General features: G+C 43.2%; 1 long non-coding RNA gene across 2 annotated transcripts; it reads left to right on the top strand.

The window, feature by feature from the left end:
• Nucleotides 1-9858: 9858 nt before the first annotated feature.
• On the top strand, nucleotides 9859-11265 carry LOC138911545 (uncharacterized). Of its 2 annotated transcripts, none has more exons than XR_011417262.1 (3): nucleotides 9859-9985; nucleotides 10409-10494; nucleotides 10845-11265. It is a non-coding gene; the product is annotated as an uncharacterized lncRNA (long non-coding RNA). The 2 variants fall into 2 exon arrangements; XR_011417261.1 differs by having other exon boundaries at nucleotides 9860-9985; nucleotides 10409-10632.
• The last annotated feature ends 2942 nt before the right edge of the window (nucleotides 11266-14207 follow it).

The raw sequence follows: 14207 nt of genomic DNA, 5'->3' as shown, positions 1-14207 counted from the left end.
AACAGAGCTAAAGACCATAACGCCGGTCGCCAAGTCATTCTCGGTAAACTCGATCCACGGGTCTACCGAAATCAAGCGCAAATGCTTGATGAATATTTTCCAACATACCTCCCCGTTTTTTCTCCTCGATACCCTAAGTTCTTTCGACGCCATCATAGGCTTCGACTTGCTAACACAAGCCGGAGTCAAATTGAACTTGGCAAAAAACACTCTGGAATACCAGAGTACATCCGAAAAACTCCAGTACTATCAATGTGCTGATGTGAATTTCACCGATGTCAACGACATCGTAGTCCCCCCTTCCGTAAAGAAAGAGTTCAGGGACATGATACTCAGAAACAAAAGAGCCTTCTCAAATGCAGACGAAGCTCTCCCTTTTAATACTGCTGTTATCGCTACAATCCGAACAGTAGACAACGAGCCTGTGTATTCAAGATACCCGAGTCTCATGGGTGTTTCTGACTTCATAAACAAAGAAGTCAAACAATTACTGGACGATGGCATAATCGGGCCCTCCAGATCGCCTTACAACAGTCCAACATGGGTAGTTGATAAAAAAGGCACTGACTCATACGGTAACCCAAAAAAAAGGTTGGTAATCGACTTCAGGAAACTGAACGAAAAAACCATTCCGGACCGCTACCCCATGCCGAGCATCCCCATGATCTTAGCAAATCTAGGAAAGGCGAAATACTTCACTACCCTCGACCTAAAGTCGGGGTACCATCAAATTTACCTTGCGGAGCATGACCGCGAAAAGACTTCATTTTCAGTAAGCAGCGGCAAGTACGAGTTCTGTCGCCTACCATTCGGCCTGCGCAATGCAAGCAGCATATTCCAAAGGGCAATAGACGATATCCTGAGGGAACATATAGGAAAGATTTGCTTTGTCTATGTAGACGACGTCATAATTTTTTCTAAAAACGAAACGGAGCACCTTCAACACATTAACATTGTGTTAAAATGTCTAATCGACGCAAACATGCGTGTAGGCCCCGAAAAGACTCGTTTCTTCAAGGAAAGTATCGAATTCCTGGGTTTCATTGTAACCAAAGACGGAGCAACATCCGACCCCAAAAAAGTTAAAGCCATTCAGGAATTCCCTGAACCAAAGAATGTCTACAGCGTTAGGTCCTTCTTGGGGTAAGCCAACTACTATAGGGTCTTTATTAAGGACTTTGCCGCTATAGCGCGTCCGATATCGGACATACTTAAAGGGGAAAATGGTTCAGTTAGTAGGCACGTATCAAAGAAAATCCCTGTTGAATTTAATGAAGTTCAACGCGATGCATTTCACCGTCTGCGGAGTATTTTGGCATCAGAAGACGTCATGTTAATGTATCCAGACTTCCAGAAACCGTTCGATTTAACCACTGATGCTTCGGCCAGTGGAATTGGGGCGGTTCTTTCCGAAGGCAATAGGCCAATAACAATGATTTCTCGCGCTTTAAAACAGGCCGAACAAAACTATGCCACTAACGAAAGAGAATTGCTGGCCATTGTGTGGGCTTTAGGCAGATTGCAGAACTTTCTGTACGGTTCTAGGGAAATTAACATTTTCACGGACCACCAGCCGCTCACGTTCGCTGTGTCGGACAAAAACACGAATTCCAAGATTAAAAGATGGAAATCTTACATTGACCAGCACAATGCCAAAATGTTTTATAAACCGGGCAAAGAGAATCTGGTGGCGGATGCCCTTTCAAGGCAAAACATTAATGCTCTGCAAGATGGGCCCCGTTCGGACGCTGCAACCGTTCACAGCGAACTTTCCCTGACCTACACGGTCGAGACAACAGACAAACCTTTGAATTGCTTTAGGAACCAGATTGTCCTAGAGGAATCGCGTTTTCCGCTAAAGCGAAACTTGTTGCTGTTTCGCAGCAAAACACGCCACTTGATCAGTTACACTGACAAGAGCACAATTCTCAAAACCCTCAAAGAAGTTGTGAATTCTGGAGTCGTTAATGCAATACATTGCGATCTTCCCACGTTGGCAAGTTTCCAACACGACCTGATTTTGTATTTCCCTGCAACCCAATTCTGGCATTGCAAAAATCTTGTGCAAGATATAACGGACAAAAACGAGCAGTTAGAAATCATCACTGCTGAGCACAATCGAGCGCACAGAGCAGCTCAGGAAAACATTAAACAAGTACTTCGGAACTATTATTTTCCCAATATGGCCAGTCTGGCCAAAGAAGTGGTTGCAAACTGCAGGGTCTGCACTAAAGCCAAATACGATAGGCACCCGAAGAAACAAGAACTCGGGGAAACGCCTATGCATATTGACATTTTCTCGACAGACAAGAAACAGTTCTTGACCTGCATAGACAAATTCTCAAAATTTGCAGTCGTCCAACCGATATTATCCAGAACGATAATCGATGTCACAAGCCCTCTACTGCAAATTGTTAACCTTTTTCCCGCAACCAAGACAATTTATTGCGATAACGAGGCGGCCTTCAATTCCGAGACCATCACTTCGATGCTCCGAAACGCCTACGGCATTTGCATTGTGAATGCGGCTCCGCTTCACAGCACCTCAAACGGCCAGGTGGAGCGCTTTCATAGCACCCTGACCGAAATTGCGAGATGCTTCAAGTTAGACAAGAAAATCAGCGACACTACAGAATTAATCTTAAATGCTACGATAGAGTAAAACAAAAGTTTGCACTCAGTAACCCTCGAGAAACCAATTGAGGTCGTTCATGCAGCAGCTTCTGATCGTCGCTGGAACGTCAAAAACAGGCTAATTAAGGCACAGCAAGACAATATCAAAAGGTGCAATGCATCCAGGCAAAACCGCGTTTTCGAGGTAGGAGAAAAGGTGTTCCAGAAGAACAACAAGAGGCTAGGGAACAAGTTAACTCCCTTATGCTCAGAACAAAAGGTCGAAGCAGACCTGGGAACGTCTGTCCTCATTAAGGGGAGGGTGGTCCATAAGGACAACCTGAAATAAGTTTTCCTCCACAATTAGCTAGTAAGCCAACTCAGAGTTTAAACACCGTCTTATATTGTTCGTCCATTTCAGGTTTGCACTCACTTTGCTTGTGGCACTAGCAGCGGTAAATGCTCGGATCACCGACTTCTCGCATGCCAACTACATTCCGGTCTTAGACGGGGAAGTACTGGTGTTCGATCAACGTAGCTACTTGAGGCACTCAAGTAACATTTCCGAATTTGTTAGTATGATAGACGAGACGGAAAGACTGTCCGATTCCTTTCCACAGTCGCATATGCGCAAACTACTAGACGTAGATACAGATCACCTTAGAACATTGTTGTCCGTTCTTCAAGTGCATCACAGATTTGCACGAAGCCTCGATTTCTTAGGCACTGCCTTGAAGGTTGTTGCTGGCACCCCTGATGCTTCAGATTTCTTAAGGATCCGCGTTACAGAGACGCAGTTGGTGGAGGCTAACTCCAAACAGATACTAATAAACTTCGAAGCTCAAAAACAAATAAACAGACTAAGGGACACTATCAATAAAATTATCAGTTCCCGCAAAGGCGATTTGGTTGACACTCCTCATTTATTCGAGACCCTGTTGGCAAGAAATAGAATACTGAACACAGAAATTCAAAATTTAGTACTCACCATAACGTTGGCAAAAGCAAGCATAGTAAATCCTATAATCCTTGATCATACCGATCTAAAATCACTTATCGAACAAGATACCCCAATAGTTAGCTTAATAGAAGCTTCTAAGATCAAGGTCCTTCAGTCCGAGAATATTATCCACATATTAATAGCCTACCCTAAAGTTGAGTTTAGGTGCCAAAAGGTCTCCGTCTACCCCGTTTCACACCAACAAACCATTCCGCGACTCGACGAAGACACGTTGGCGGAATGCGAAAAGGATACCTTTGCAGTTACTGGATGCACCGTAACTACGCATAACACCTTCTGCGAACGAGCACGGCGCGAAACCTGTGCTAGCTTCCTTCACGCGGGAAACATCGCCAACTGCCACACTCAACCTAGCGACCTGAAAGCGATAATGCCTGTGGATGACGGCGTCGTGGTTATCAACGAAGCGACAGCGCGCGTCCGAACAGATGATGACGCAGAGGTAACCGTCTCAGGAACCTTCCTGATAACTTTCGAACGGTCTGCAACTATCAATGGCACAGAATTTGTAAACCTGCGCAAATCACTAAGCAAGCAGCCTGGCATCGTGAGGTCACCACTCCTAAACATCATCGGACATGACCCGGCACTAAGCATACCACTCCTGCATCGTATGAACATCAACAACTTGCTATCAATTCGAGATTTCAAGGAGGAGGTAGTTGCGGCTGGCTCGCCTAAATTCTGGTTCGCGATTGGTGCGGTCCTGAATGTCGGACTAATTGGCTCATTCTTCCTTTTTCTGGTGCTAAGGAAAAGACGAGCCTCCATGCAGATGCAGAAGGCGATTGACAGATACGACATGCCCGAGGACGGTCATCATCCTGAGGGGGGGGTAGTTAACAACTAAGCATAAATATATTGCCCTAACAACTAAGTAGCTTCGTATTAACAATGCTGACGCGCCAGAACTGAGTTGAGCGCTCTGCGCTAAGAACGGCCAGCAGCGGTAAGCTGACACTGCATGGAATGCTGAGTCGGCTTGCCGACCATGCTTTGATGGCGTGATGCATTGAGGCTTAGGGTATTTGTATAATTTCCTTGTCCCCTAGTTTTCAGTTTTATATGAGGCGCGCAACACATAAGTCGCTGAAATAAATATACTGCTCCGGCATTGCCGATAAAACATATCTTTCGTTATTGTCTGAGCCCAAGGCCAGCAATAGAAGCCAACTTCAAAACATAATCTTCAGTAATATTACTGGATCAAGGAGAACATATTTGGATCAAGGGCAGCGCGGGATCAACGCAACTTACCCAAGATAACATTGTGTTACATCACAGAACATACATCAATTGATAACTTATACACCTAGCACTATTTCAGCGTCTTTTATTCTGTACACTTGCAATTGACGGTGGACTTTAGAGTACCGTAGCATCGCGGCTGCTGTCTGATTATTGGCTTATAGTAGATGGGAGAGTATGGGTTTAGTAAAGCGGGCCATCCGAAAGCCTGCTAAAAAAGTTTTACAGTAATAAGCAAAAAGCAGCATCACTTCTGTCTGTCCTTTGTGATGTCATTTGCGTATCTTTATCATAGGGTGCAAGGCCTCATTTCATGCAATTATATTCCGTCACCGTCAAAGAAAACAAATAAGAAGCTTCTTCTATCAGTATTAGAAGCAGGTCGCTCTACATGCTAAGCAAGTAAGAAGCCCTAGTCGCTGGTTCCTGACTAGCGGATCTCTTTACCAACACATAATTCAACTCGCGCTAACAGCTCGTTTTCTGTAGCAATAACAAAATAAAATTTAAAACAGTTTCCTCTATAAGACTAGAGCCCGTAGCAGACCGCACTACATGCCACCGCCTTTATTCGGCGGCCATACCAACAAAATATTTTCCATAAAAAAATGAATTGGTGATAGCTACAAAATGAAAGATACTTGATTGATAGAAGATACATGATAAGTTTGATGACTGTAGCATTCAAAGCCTAAGGGGTTTGCTCTAAAACATAATTTCAATATGGTTTTACATCGGTATTGGTGATAATTAAGAAGGAGGGAGGAGGAGGGAAGCATTTTCTGCCTGTTACCTACCTAATATAATGAATATAGGTGTCTGTGTAGTCGTGCAGTGATTGCTTGAGGTAGTTGAAGAGCAATACAAGTTGCTTGAGGTTATGGGTAAATAACCACCGATTTGTCAGACCAGGTAGACCTACAATATATTTCATATAATGCCAAGAAAACAAGCTGGGATCCGGTGTTTTTTCTATCAATCAATATATCAATGTAATTGTTGAATTTAATAATGTTGAACGACAATGTGTGTTTTAAAGTTCCAGGTATTATTTGTGTACTGTAATTTTTGCAATATGTTTGTACTTAATAAATTTAGCTTCGAAATTTAGCACACACGTTGTCCTAATTAAATTAAAACTTTAACTTTATGCTTGTAAGGCAGATGACTTGTGGCTGACATGAAAAAACAAGACTTTAATTTTACTTCGTGCATGGCACACCGCCGTTGACCGCTCACAAAATTGAACTCCCCGACTGTACAATCGGGGAGCAACCTCATAGGTGCGAAATTCGGCACACGCATACATTCAAATATGATCACCGTTGCTGCCCGTATGCATAGCCAGCACGGCCCAGTTGTAGACCAAGAGCATTAGCAAGGGCATTCGATCCGCTCATTACCCAACGAGCGAATCGGGCGGGAAACCGCCTATACTCTCTCAAATTTTTTCCCTCAAGGCGGTGAATCCTGAGCACGGCCTTGGCACCCTAGCAAAATTTGAGGCGCTTTAAGGTGTTTTGGGCCCTCACCGATATATTGATAGACCTTAGCGACTCCCCATGCAACATAACCCAAGGATTCCCAACGACGCAAAGGAACATTGGGAGCCATGGGTTTGGAATCGGATCTCCTGCCTCTGTCTGCGCCCAGCCTGGCCGGCCCATTCCCTTTCTACGCTGAGCAGCGCCCAACGTGAGGCACACCACGTCCTTGTTCTTTGCTCGTATATCCTTGGCATGAAAAACGCCTAGACGCTTCCCTTGCAAGTCTGCTGGCAAGTACGAGCTGTTGCTTACTCGACGCACGACTCGAGTCGTTAGGAACTTCTTTGTAAATTTGGCGATAAAAGCCTTTTCAAAATCGCTAAGTACAAAGTTGCTACTGTAGACTTTCTGGCCGGGTTCCGCCTGGAACATTCGGGCTCGAGTGTTATTCTGCCGATAACTCCTTTCGGTGTGGCTGGCTTTGGACTCGCTGTCTTATAATGTGTGTTTGTCTGCTGGGTGCCAATAAAAAACCACATGATCACTCAGAGAACCCAACCTACGAGCAACTTTATAACATGTCTTGTTAAGGAACATGAGAGAAAATGGAATCACCCCTGTCGCCGTGTGAAGGACATTGCGTGTTGACACTTCTATTTCCTTGAGGTAGAGGTCCCACTCGAGGTGATCTTGCTCCAAATACGCTTGCATTGCTCTGAATCGCGAAAGCTGTGATCATATTCCGTTCGATGGTAAAGTGATAGCCTTGCAGCTGCAATGATCAACGAGCTAATCTCCCGCTAAGGTCCTTTATTGACGTCAGGCATTTTAAGCTGGCGTGGTCAGTGATGCATGTGAAAGGCATCCCTACCTTATACGGTCTGAACTTTTTCATGGCCAGTATCGACGCTTAGCACTCCTTTTCAGTGAGGGAATAGTTCCGTTGGTGTTTGTTCGCATAAATTGAACATAAGGCTATGAGTCGTTGTTGATAATCGCTGTCTTTTTGGAACAACACCGCTTCCATGCCGAACTACGACGCATCGCACTGTACAAAAAATGGGTTGGAAAAGTCCGCGTCTTCTACTGTTCAACGGATTGTGTTGCCTCTTCACTCAATATAATCTGTCCGCTATCTTTTTTAGCATTGCGGTCATGGTCGCAAAATCTCGCCGGTACTAACCTCCTGTATTCAAACATGAGCAAACTTCTTTACGCGACGAAGGCACGGGGATTCGTTTAATAGCTATAACCCATTCGGGGTCCATGCAAAGCGTGCCACCATTAATAATGAATCCTAAATATCTTAATGCCTTGAAGCAGAACTGTTTCCAAAAAACATTCATTTAAGCATTTGCCTGCTGTTTGCAGATATCTAAAGTGCGTTGGAAAATCCGGGGAAATAACAAGTAAATCATCCAAGTACTTAAAGACGTTGGACGGTAGCTCGGTGGGAACACTAACCAAAAAACATATGGACTGGATATGAGTACCGGAAAGTAGGCACAAAATGTATCGGAGGCATCTGGTCCAAACTCGCGAGTAAGGGAGTAAGATATACATATGATGTATTTTTGAACCGCTCACTCTACAGGAAAGTGCTTGGCGCACTCTCTTCCATATGATTTGTGCGATAGGACGGCAACGCTGTTAACTTTTATCTCGCTCGCACTTACTCTCAGCTCTCAATGCTATCTCTTTATGTTTAGGGATCGTTTCAATGTGTGTGTGTGTGTCCGACAAGCAAAACTGCGCAAAAATTCAATTTTTCACAAATGCTGAGGCATTTCTACCCGTTTAAAGGCACGGCTAATATAAAATAGAGAAAGGGTTTGCCACGTCGATGCGAAATTCTTGCATTTTAGCTCGCTATCGTTGGTAAGGGTACCCAAGCGTTGCCATTTGTGCATTTAAAAAATTTTGGACTCGCTATTCACGCATACTTGCATATTTTGTATATGAATAGAAGCATTTATGCGCTTGTGTGCCTGTTGCCTGCCTGCCTGTCCCCGATGCAAATTTAACAAGATCTTAGGATTTCTTATTTTCGACCTCTACACATAGACACACACATACAAATGTCTGTGAATGGGCTGATCATGGGCGCAAAAGAAAATACATTATTGGCACGCGTCTGACGCGCGCCCAAATACACACACATTTAAACGATCCCTAAACATAGAGAGATCATTGAGAGCTGAGAGTAAGTGCGAGCGAGATAAAAGTTAACAGCGTTGCCGTTCTATCGCACAAATCATATGGAAGAGAGTGCGCCAAGCACTTTCCTGTAGAGTAAGCGGTTCAAAAATACATCATATGTATATCTTACTCCCTTACTCGCGATTTTGGACCAAATGCCTCTGATACTTTTTGTGACAACGCTGATTGTATGTGATGTCCAGTCTATATGTTGTTTGGTTAGTGGTGGGAATCACCTTGTCTATCAAACAAACTAGAAATTGGGCTACATTGAACAGACCAAATAGTATAGTATAGTATAGTGGTATAGTGGTATAATTTATTAGTTATGAGGAAAGAATTCTTGAAGCTATTGGTGAAATGCACAATGTTTAACGAAGCGATCGATAAGAAATACGAGACATAAATTAATTGCTGCGTCGCTAGCATTGATGCAGGAGCCGCTTAAGATGAAAGTATAAATGGTAAAAGAGCGCTAGATAGTTAACAGCTAATAATATTGAGCTATTTTATGATATGTGAGAAGAGCCAAACAAACAAAATAATGACAATGCTTGATTCGCTGGGCAAGATGTAACTAAAATGTTATGCAAACATAATACTTATCTACTTTTTAGCTGATAAACCGAGCATTAACGAGTAGATAGATATGAAGCCAACCAGCTTAATAAAGAAGAATGGAAACCTAATCTGGACAATTTCCTAACTAGAACGCAGTGGCTGGCCTTATTGAAGACTTTAGAAAAGTCACTATACACATGAACCAGACAACGAAGCTTAAAGCTCGGGATGCAAAAATTGTAAAAAATCATATGGTCACAGTAGATCTGCCCGGCAAGAAGCCAAGCTGTCTAAGATCCATATATGGTTTGATTATTAAGGAGATATGATTGACGACCGTATGCTAAAAAAAATCATGCTTCGTAAATAAATAAATTAATAAAAAAAATTCAAATCAAATTATTAAAATAAAATTATTAAAAATTAAATAATTTAAAACTAAAATTTACCAAAAATATCACTATTGTAAGTGATATTTATTCAGCCACAGCTGCGATGTATATTAACGACTGTCCGTAAAGACCAAAATTCTAAGCAATAACATTCTGTGGCAACCATCGCAGAATTCTGTACTCTTTTTCTATAAAATATTGTTACGGGACCGCCTGTTTCTCTTTAGGCTTCGCCGGCTGGCTCATGTATAGTCCCATCTCTGGCCCGCAGTCCGCACAATCGATATAAACAATGCTATAACTGCTTTACCAAAATAGATCTACACAACACTATCCAAAACGAACCACAAAATAGATAACATCAGGCAACCGGAACTATTTACGAATGAACAACACTAACAGATGTGACAACAAGTAATTGTAAACAAATCGGTGGGACGCTTACATAAATTAAGAAAAAACAAGTAAGAGGTTCTAGTCGGGAGCTCCCGACTAGGGGATACCCTGAACCCTCTTCTTCCAACATCAAATGCATATATATTCTATTTTAGAAGTTATATGTCAAGTTTGGTGACTCTAGCTCTTATTATTTACCAAAATCCGGAGAAGATCACCTGATCTCGTCTCCCTCATTTTGGCTATTAAATCGCTATAATTCCCCATTTCCCCATCATCGGATATTTAGCCGGACATTTCTCTCTATTTGTATTTTATTAATCCCATTTCTAATAATTATTTACAATTAATGTTATTTCTTATTTCTCTTTACATTTTATCTCCATTTTGTTGTTTATGGTTTTTTTTTTTATACAGGTTCGTATTATACTTTGCATCATTTTATAATTATTGACTTAATTTTAATTTTTAAAATTTCACTTTTTTAACAGAGCACAACATCGAACGGAACAGACGTAATAACACGGACAAGGGTGATTGCCTGACGCCGCAACAAAGGAAAGGAAGCAAAAATGCGGTAATCGTTGCACCGAATAAAGAACAGAAATACCTATAAACGGGTATGCCGCGATAATCAGTCGTGCAACAGATAGTTGATATATTAAAGAGCTCTCTGGTGGTAGTAAGGAAAGGGTATTTGAAGGGAAGTTAAAATGTGTGTATAATTCGTGCAAGTACCAAATTTTAAACTTTTATTTTTAATATGCAGATGCAATCAAATAAAATAAAAACTCCAGTTTTTTCCACTCTGTTCGCACTCTAGTTTTCTTAAGTGAAACTTGGCGTAAATACATACATATATACTTATATACATAATTTACAAAAAAAAACTTAATGTAACAACTGCTAAAATCTGATCCTTTTCAGGGAGTCTGCGTTAGACTCTGCTGTTATTTAGAGCGGGAGCGACGAAATGGAAAAGACTCACTCGGATGTGCCCGTGATCTCGCAGTTGGCCGCTTCGCCGCTGTTAGAGCCCCTCTTTTGGTGGCTCGCGCTTAGGATCTGCGGACCGGTAATATGTGGGATGGCTTGGCAAACGTCTTTCAGCGTGGAGTTCATTAGCTGTTCGTTCCCAAAATTGCTGAGGTGCCTTTCTTAAAGTGTTCTTTTCATCGGTTTTTTGTTGAACGATAATATGTTTTATCATAACTGTGTATGGGTGTGTGTGTGCCTTTTAAAGTTCCAGGTATTGTTTGTATACTAAAATTTTTGCAATATGTTTGTACTTAATTAAATTAAAACTTTAACTTTATGCCAGTAAGGCTGATGACTTTTGGCTGACATGAAAAAACAAGACTTTAATTTTACTTCGAGTATGGCACACCGCCGTTAACCGCTCACAAAATTGAACTCCCCGACTCCCCGAATCGGGCGGGCAACCGCCTATACTCTCTCAAATTTTTTCCCTCAAGGCGGTGAATCCTGAGCATGGCCTTGGCACCCTTGCAAACTTTGAGGCGCTTTAAGGTGTTTTGGGCCCTTACCGATATATTAGATAGACCTTAGCGACTCCCCATGCAACAGAACCCAAGGATTTCCAACGACGCAAAGCCGCTGGCAGGAACATTGGGAGCCATGGGCTTGGAATCGGATCTGCTGCCTCTGCCTGCGCCCAGCCTGGCCGGCCCAGTCCCTTTCTACGCTGAGCAGCGCCCAACGTGAGGCACACCACGTCCTTGTTCTTTGCTCGTATATCCTTGGCATGAAAAACGCCTAGGGGCTTCCCTTGCAAGTCTGCTGGCAAGTACGAGCTGTTGCTTACGCGACGCACGACTCGAGTCGTTAGGAACTTCTTTGTAAATTTGGCGATAAAAGCCTTTTCAAAATCGCTAAGTACAAAGTTGCTACTGTAGACTTTCTGGCCGGGTTCCGCCTGGAGCATTCGGGCTCGAGTGTTATTCTGCCGATAACTCCTTTCGGTGTGGCTGGCTTTGGACTCGCTGTCTTATAATGTGTGTTTGTCTGCTGGGTGCCAATAAAAAACCACATGATCACTCAGAGAACCCAACCTACGAGCAACTTTATAACATGCCTTGTTAAGGAACATGAGAGAAAATGGAATCACCCCTGTCGCCGTGTGAAGGACATTGCGTGTTGACACTTCTATTTCCTTGAGGTAGAGGTCCCACTCGAGGTGATCTTGCTCCAAATACGCTTGCATTGCTCTGAATCGCGAGGCTGTGATCATATTCCGGTCAATGGTAAAGTGATAGCCTTGCTGCTGCAATCATCAACGAGCTAATCTCCCGCTAAGGTCCTTTATGGACGTCAGGCATTTTAGGCTGGCGTGGTCAGTGATGCATGTGAAAGGCATACGGTCTGAACTTTTTCATGGCCAGTATCGACGCTTAGCACTCCTTTTTTGCTCGCATAAATTGAACATAAGGCTATGAGTCGTTCTTGATTATCGCTGTCTTTTTGGAACAACACCGCTTCCATGCCGAACTACGACGCATCGCACTGTACAAAAAATGGGTTGGAAAAGTCCGCGTCTTCTACTGTTCAACGGATTGTGTTGCCTCTTCACTCAATATAATCTGTCCGCTATCTTTTTTAGCATTTCGGTCAGAGATGCAGTCATGGTCGCAAAATCTCGACGGTACTAACCTCCTGTATTCAAACATGAGCAAACTTCTTTACGCGACGAAGGCACGGGGATTCGTTTAATAGCTATAGCCCATTCGGGGTCCATGCAAAGCGTGCCACCATTAATAATGAATCCTAAATATCTTAATGCCTTGAAGCAGAACTGTTTCCAAAAAATATTCATTTAAGCGTTTGCCTGGTTGTTGCAGATATCTAAAGTGCGTTGGAAAATCCGGGGAAATAACAAGTAAATCATCCAAGTATTTAAAGACGTTGGACGGTAGCTCAGTGGGAATCACTTTGTCTATCAAGCAAACTAGAAGTTGGGCTACATTATACAGACCAAAAAGTATAGTATATAGTATATAGGTATAGTGGCCTACCTTGTACAGTAAACGCGGTATATAGCTTGCATTAGTCATCTAGTTCAATTTGCCAATATGCGAATTACCGATCTACACTGGAACTACATCTCCAGGTCTGGTCTATCCTATAAAGGATGTGTTCTATACAGAGTAGTAGATAAGCGTCTTTCAAATTGTTTAGCTTGCGTGCATCGAGGCAAAAACGGGTTTTGCCCGGTCTTCGCGCTACCGTTGTACGGTTACTCCATGGACTGTTGCACTCTGCTATAACCCCCAAGTTCAGCATTTTGACCACTTCATCGTTCACTACTTTCTGCATCGCTGGCGGTAACGGGAAAGGTCTATCTTGAAGCGGTTGGGCACCTGGCGCCTCGTCATCCTGCGTCTGCGGAAGCGCGCACGAGCCTTCTACACTCATCGGGTGGCCAGCGTCATTCCATTCATTTGTCGCTTACCAAAAATTCTCTTCCGGCACGACATACATGTATGCCCGAACACATTCTTCATATGGTAAGTCCTTTAATGTTCTTCTTTTGTTCATATCTTTATAAATAGTCCTATCCTGGTCTTTATTCGTCTATTTTTCAACAACTATTGGCTTTGGTAGGTGCTCTTCTCATTCTTCTCCGCGGTCGCCGTCCCAAAAGCGGCTGTCCCGCCATTATCGGCCTCTCTCTGGGGTTTACCGGACAATTTTCGTACTATGAGCAGCATGTGTCTGGCTTTCCGCACCTATAGTAGAATATTTTGCACTAACGCAGTCACTAAAAATGTGATCGAACGCCTACAATTCCAGCACACTAGCCGGAAGTTGTCCTGTTTTGTATGTAGGCGTCCTCCCGATGTCTAGACGGCTCTTCCGCAAGATGTGGTGATACTTCAACCTCGTGAACTGTTGGCTTTGTTTCTTGCGAGTAACGTGACGGTGGCCCGTACCCAGCTCGACTTCTGCCTTCCCACTTCTATGCTCTCTTGGCGCAGCTCATCCACAGCTCATCTATGCTTCTTCCGGCTGAAAGTCATCTGCTCTCGTCTTCTACTTAGAAGTGGCGATTATTCGGATAACGCCAGTTTATTGCCTGAGCATCTGCAACGAATACTGGGCTGCTGGGTCAATAATCCACCCCACGTGCGCCTTGTCTGTTTGCCTTCGGTGGCACCGATATTGGAAATGTCTTAAGCTGGATCCCTTTTTACTTATTTGCGATTGCGCATGTTTGCGGTGAAGGTACGACGGCGCAATGTTGGGTTCTCCAGCTTGGCTCCTAGACGGTCT

Source organism: Drosophila virilis, unplaced genomic scaffold (assembly GCF_030788295.1).
Source record: "Drosophila virilis strain 15010-1051.87 unplaced genomic scaffold, Dvir_AGI_RSII-ME tig00001562, whole genome shotgun sequence".
Lineage (NCBI taxonomy): Eukaryota > Metazoa > Arthropoda > Insecta > Diptera > Drosophilidae > Drosophila > Drosophila virilis.
Note: the sequence above shows the minus strand (reverse complement) of the source record. Positions and strands in the feature narration are given on the sequence as shown.